Genomic DNA, 6993 nt, shown 5'->3' on the forward strand with positions numbered 1-6993 from the left:
TCACCCCCAGTGAGGTGAGGCCACAGCCCGGCTCATGAACCCTTTGGTGGTTCTAGCTCCGCCAATCCAACACCGTAGTGCTGATGTTCAGCAGGGAGGCTTTGAGTCCCTTTTCTTCCTTACCGGGCCGGACACTGCACCACGAGGCCCCGAGGTGGTGCATTATTGTTTGTGTTCCAGCTGGTTGGCTGTGGTCGCCTCTCCTGGTTCCTCCCAGCTTTGGACTTCACCCCCATGAAGAAAACACAAAGATTTAGACTGATGACAACCTCCTCTGTGCTGACACTCTCTGCTGTCAACAGCTCTGTCACGGACCGGGTCTGACACGGACTGGGTCTGTCCCGGACCTGATGTCTCATGGAACGGGTCTGTCACGTATCGGGTCTGTCATAGACCGGGTCTATAACGGACCAGGTGTCTCACGGACCGGGTCTGTCACGGACCAGGTGTCTCATGGACCGGGTCTATCACGGACCAGGTCTATCACGGACAGGGTGTCTCACGGACCAGGTGTCTCACGGATCGGGTGTCTCACGGACTGGGTCTGTCACTGACCAGGTGTGTCATGGACTGGGTCTGTCACGGACCGAGTCTATCACGGACCAGGTCTATCACGGACAGGGTGTCTCACGGACCAGGTCTATCACGGACAGGGTGTCTCACGGACCAGGTGTCTCACGGATCGGGTGTCTCACGGACCAGGTATCTCACGGACCGGGTCTGTCACGGACCAGGTGTCTCACGGACCGGGTCTGTCACGGACCAGGTGTCTCATGGACCGGGTCTTCCACGGACCGGGTCTGCCACGGACCAGGTGTCTCACGGACCAGGTGTCTCATGGACCGGGTCTGCCACGGACCCGGTCTGTCCTGATCCACAGATCCATATCCCACCTGGTCACCAACCAGGTGGGATATGAATCGAGATAGTTTGGGTGGATTGGGTGATTCGTGGATTGCTTTTGTCACGGATTGGTTCAGTTGTGGATCGGGTGAGTCGTGGTGGATCAGGTGATTCATGAATCGGGTAGATAATCTTGGATTGGGTGGATTGTGGAGCAGGTGGATTGTGGATCGTTTGTTTTGTGTATCGGGTGAGTTGTGGTGGATGGGTTGTGTTGTAGATCGGGTGGGTTGTGGATCAGATGTGGTGTGGATCTTAATCGGTTGTGTTGTGGATCACTTGAGTTATGGATCGAAGGGATTGTGGATTGGGTGGATCGGTTGTGTCCTGGATCGAGTGGCTCATGGATCTGTTGGATCATGTATTGGGTGGATCGTGGATTAGATGGATCGGTTGTGAGGTGTATCAGGTGGATCTTGATCGTTTGTAGTGTGGATCAGTTGTGTCGTGGATCGGATGGATCGTGGATTGGATGGATTGTTTGTGTCATGGATCATGGATCAGTTTTGTCGTGTATCAGGTGGATCTTGATCATTTGTAGTGTGAATCAGTTGCGTTGTGGATCAGCTGGATTGCGGATTGGATGGATTGTTTGTGTCGTGGATCATGGATCAGTTGTGTCGTGGATCAGGTGGATCTTAATTGTTTTTAGTGTGGATCAGTTGTGTCATGGATCTGCTGGCTCGTGGATCCGTTGAGTTGTGGACCGTGGATTGTGTGAGTGGTGGTGGATCAGGTGGATCTTGATGGGTTGTAGTGTGGATCAGTTGTGTTGTGGATCGGATGGATTGTGGATTGGATGGATTGTTTGTGTCGTGGATCAGGTGGATCTTGATCGGCTGTAGTGTTGATCAGTTGTGTCATGGATCTGCTGGCTCGTGGATCCGTTGAGTTGTGGACCGTGGATTGTGTGAGTGGTGGTGGATCAGGTGGATCTTGATGGGTTGTAGTGTGGATCAGTTGTTTTGTGGATCGGGTGGATTGTGGATTGGATGGATTGTTTGTGTCATGGATCATGGATCAGTTGTGTCGTGGATCAGGTGGATCTTGATTGTTTGTAGTGTGGATCAGTTGTGTCGTGGATCCGTTGAGTTGTGGACCGTGGATTGTGTGAGTTGTGGTGGATCAGGTGGGTCATTGATGTCTCCTCCACTGTTTCATTGTGACTCAGATGTTCTGGTCATGAACTTGTTGTGTTTCTGTTCTCAGGTTTGTTCTCTTTGATCAGAACCGAGTTTCACTCAAACATTCGGGTCAAATTCTTCCCAAGGAAGAACACAACAAAGTCACTCAACAGAGGTTGTTGTCACTTCCTTGAAGTTTGTGTCTTTTTCTTGTTGCACTTTTTCTATTCTTCTTTTCACTTTAGTCCATCATATCACATTGCAGCAGTCTGTCATGTTGTGCAGTTTGTCCCACCACAGATCCAAACCATTAAACTACTGCCTCTGTGCTTTGTGATGTGTTGTTCTAGATTTAGCAATCAAAGGTGAATTTTTCTTTACTTTTGAGGCCTGTTAACCATGCAAACAGAAACTTTATGGATTTTGTATAGATTTAAGGCTTCAAGTTTTCAGGAAGTGGGTGTTTTTGTTGTCACGTAGTGTGTTGCTCTTGCAGGTTGTGCGTTAAGCAGCTTATCCTTATTGCTTTGCTGGCTCAGAGTCTGTTCCTTCAGCAGCGTCGTTGCCAGGAAGTGAACCCTGTGTGAGTCAGTGTGTGTGTTTGTGCGTTTTAAAGTCTCTGTGTCTGTTCTTGGTAATAGACATACATCAGTTTTAGTGTTTCTGTCTGACACACTGTTTCTTTAATGCCAGCTTCATTCAAACTTTCCACTTTTTCTGATTTTAACACACACACACAGAGTTGGACTGGTTTCCCTGAATAGTGACTCACCGTTCCTCTGTCATGGCCTCCTGGTCAGAACAGCAGCTGGACTGCTCTGGAACCTAGTTGGAGTTGAGTCGGGCTGCCACGAGTAGTCCACTAATCGACGACTAATTTAATAGTCGATTAGTTGTTACTTTATATTATACAGAGTCAGAGTGTAGTAAAGTTGAAAGTTATAATGACATTCTGGAGCTTTTTGGACTATTTTGGCATTTGTTAAGATTTTTTAGGCTATTTTGGAGTTTCGCTAATATTTCAGCTACATGCTAGCTGCTTTTGTTAATACAGGATTTTTTGTTTTGAAGTTTAGAAAATATTTCAGCTATGTGCTAGCTGTTTTTTTTCTACTAATTTAAGCTTTATTTTTAGGCTGTTTTTGAGTTAGACTCGTATTTACATTCTAGCTGTTATGGCCGATTTTGGCTTTTTTCAGTTTTTTTAGGCCATTCTGAAGTTTAGGTATTATTTAAGCTACATGCTAGCTTTTTTGACTAACCTAAGTTTTTTCTGTTTTTTTAGGCTAATTTGGCATTTAGCTAATATTTCAGCTGACTTTCAGCTCAAGAGTTTTCAGCTATCAGCTTCAGTGTTTTTAACTACCAATTTCAGCATGTTCAACTATCAGCACTAGCATCTTCAGTGACCAAATTCAGCTTACAGCATTCACACCAGCATTATTGCAGGTAATGTTATATCTAGTTTGTAGCTAGTTTAAAGCTAATGATGGTTAAGATGTGTGCTTCATATTCAGTCTGTGCATGACCCGATTAGTCGACTAATCGAAAAAAATAATCAGTGATTAGTCGACTATTAAAATAATCATTGTGGAGGCGCTAGTGTTGACTTTGGTTTCTCCTCAGATCCGCATCAGGTCAGTGAGGTCTTTCACTCTGGCACAAGCAGAGGTGAAGGTTAGCCGGCCGTGGCTCACTGCCAGGTCTGTTCAGGCCAATCCTTCCGAACCTGAAGGGGGGTTCTGGCAGCGTGGTGACCCGGAGCAGAGGAGCTGCCGGGGATTCAGTCCCTGCTGAGCGGGGTCGCTGCTTCAGTGTCGGGCTGTGTGGACCTGCTGCCCATCCTGACCCAGGACTCACTTTCTCCTTTACATTCTTAGCAGCTCAGGCTTTTTATGGACAGATCAGCTTTAGAGCTACTGGCAAAGTCCTCAGCTGCCCCCCCCCGCCCTCGGAAAGGTGTTTGTTTTTCTGTCCCATCACTCAAACCTGAAATAGCCTTCTGTCTCTGATGTGCATGAGTCCATGTTTAGTTCTGGATCCACAGGAGTTTGTTTTAGTGAGTCACGTTTGTTTGGCAAATTTAGGATTACAACCACAATTAACAAAGCTAATAAACATGGAAACATTTACCAAAAAACAATCAAATGCATTATTCTAAAGGATTTATCCCATCTATAACTTTGTTTGTGTTTTAACCCAACAGTCAGGAAGGAAATAATGTTTCACAGAAAGACTGAGTCGTTCAGGGTCTGCCACACCTTCACTCAGCAGCGTCTGGGATAGGCTCCAGCAACCATGTGACCCAATAAAGCAGAGGTGTCAAACTCAATCCCTCAAGGGGCAAAAATCCCAAACACGCCTTATCTAGGGGTCTGAACGGAATAAACATTTATTGAACAAACTACATTTTTAAACTTTCAAACTGTAACTTTTTAACATAATCATGAACTACTGTAGATATATGGCATTACCCACAATAATGCTAGAGTGAATGTGTGAATCCTCTTTGCATGAATTCTGTAAGCTGAATTTGGCCGCTGAAGATGCTAGTGCTAATAGCTGAAAACGCTGAAGTTGATAGCTCAGAATACTGATGCTGATAGCCAGCTAAAATAAGCTAGATGCTTAATTAGCCTAAACAAAAAAAAGAAAACAAACTTAGGTTAACTAAAACAGATATCATGTAGCTGAATAAATAGCTAAATTTCAAAATATACAAAAAAAAACTGAAATAAGCCTAAATTAACTAAAACATGTACATTTTAGCTAAACTCCAAAATAGCTTAAAAAATCTTAAAAAATACCAAAATAGCCCAAAAAGCTAGCAGAATGCCCATTTTTTTAAACTTTAAAACCTTAACTTTTTAACATAATTATGAATGATAAAATTCAGGAATATTATTCCAGAATAAATCAATTTAAACCTTAAATAACTTTCAATATTTTACTCTCTATAGTGTGGGGTTCAGTGTCTTGCCCAAGAACACTTCGACACATGGACAGACAAGGCGGGAATCGAACCTGCAATCTTCTGATCAGGAGTCGACCGCCCGTCCGCCGCACACGGCCGCCCAACTGATTGAGCAGGCTTAGAAGCTGGATGGACGGACGTACTCAGGAACGTTCACTGAGGGTCTTTAGTCCGTTCACAGCAGGATGAAGAGGTCATAATTGTTACCGTGGTAACAGAGCATCACACCCACGCTCTGTGGGCTGGTGACCATGTTGTGAACAGATGGAGATGAAGCAGCTCATATGTTTGTGTATCTGTGAGCGAGGACCTCAGTGTTTCACCAAGACGTTTGTCATTTAGACGGAGCTCAATCAGCTGATGGATGGTTGGTGACAGTCCACTAAAGCATGAAACATTGATGAAGACTCCCTCCATTCAAAGAGCAAACCCAACAGCCTACCAATGAGAGGCAGAGGAGTGCTGATGGGAGGGGTTTGCTCAGGATCTGCTCGTCTCAGGGTTTCCTCCTCAGATCAATGATGGACCTGCTTTTCCGTAAACAAGTAAAATCATGCAGAAATCCGTGGTCGCTGCTGCTGTCAGTGCTTCAGTGCTTCTTTCACACATGCTCAGGTCGTGTTTGGTTGTCATGGTGACGGATTCAGCAGCTGTTTGTAACGCTCAAACCCTCATCTTGGGGCTGAACGGCTGCTGCAACAAAAGCTTATGATTCCCTGAAAACGCAGCGGTCGCCCGCGTGCTGACCTCAGAGCGACTCCGCCCGGGTCGCTGGTGGAACGCCGGAGCTGCTGAGCAATCAGGAAAACGAAGGGCTGAGCAGGAGCAGAGGAAGGAAGACAATCCTCCGGCTTTAGGCACAATCTGCAACCGCTCTCCCCCTCAGCCTGAGCGCCGTGCTGTCAGTCTGACGTCTGTGGACTCATGAATGATTCAGGAGGACTCCTGTGCTCAGTGGAACACAGGAACCTTCCCAGTGTTCTCCCATGAACGGATTATTTTCAGACAGATGTGTCCTCATCCTCCAGCTGAGTCTGCAGAGCAGATTCTGCAGTAAACGGAGCTGTGGTGCTGGAACGTCTCCCTGAAAACTTTAATGTTGAGATCTGCTCTGAAGAAAAGGTTCTGAAGCTTCTGTTGGGCTAAACCTCTTTTACTTGGTTTATTGTTTAACAATGTCAAAGTCAAGGCCCGGGGGCCGGATCCGGCCCTCCGGGTAATTCTATTTATTGTTATTAATGACCCGGAGTTATCTTGGGCTTTTTTCCTTACTTGTATAATTTTGACCAAATATATTTTTATGGAGAGTAAAATATATAAAGTTATTTAAGGTTTAAATGGATTTATTCTGGAATAATATTCCTAACTTTTTAATATTCATTATTGTAGGAGCCATAATGAGGTGACACAGGTGTAGCTTAGCGGCGTCAGCCTGGTTGTGGGCGTGTCACTGTCGGCGCACACGTCACAGAGTTGTGAAAGGTGCTCACTTGTCACCTGGGGATCATGCATGGATGAGGATGTGGGGTGAACCCCTGGCGGTGGTCATATAATTTGTTGACCGCGTTAAATTGGCCACAAAAGTCTGTCACAGCTGGATTGTTCGTTTTGTTTTTCGTTTGTACTGTATGGACTGGAAACCTGCAGATAAAGACAATAAACATATCGCAGCAGACAGACGCTTTGGAGTCGTTTTGTTTGGAACGCGCGTCGGACAAAGCAAGCCGGTGTAGGTACCACATCTACTCGGGGTTCTGACACCCCAAGTAGATGTGGTACCTACACCGGAGTTTAGCCCACAGCGGCCCTCAACTAGGATTATGCCGCAACAAAATCGTCAACAAATTATGACTCTCGGAGACATCGAACTGTTGGATTAATAACCTGGATTGCCTGGATTACAAAAGCGCTTTTGAGGATTTATCTACGGGACATTGAGGACACTACTGGATTGCAGCGGCGGACTACGTTCACTCATAAACAAGCTGGTAC

The 6993-nt window shown here is 45.7% G+C and overlaps 1 protein-coding gene across 1 annotated transcript in view; it reads left to right on the plus strand.

Moving 5' to 3' along the window:
- LOC112138446 (disintegrin and metalloproteinase domain-containing protein 9) overlaps positions 1-6993 on the plus strand; it is a gene marked incomplete in the record, with an annotated part of 37299 nt that overhangs the window by 559 nt on the left and 29747 nt on the right.

This window comes from Oryzias melastigma, linkage group LG9 (genome assembly GCF_002922805.2).
Source record: "Oryzias melastigma strain HK-1 linkage group LG9, ASM292280v2, whole genome shotgun sequence".
NCBI lineage: Eukaryota > Metazoa > Chordata > Actinopteri > Beloniformes > Adrianichthyidae > Oryzias > Oryzias melastigma.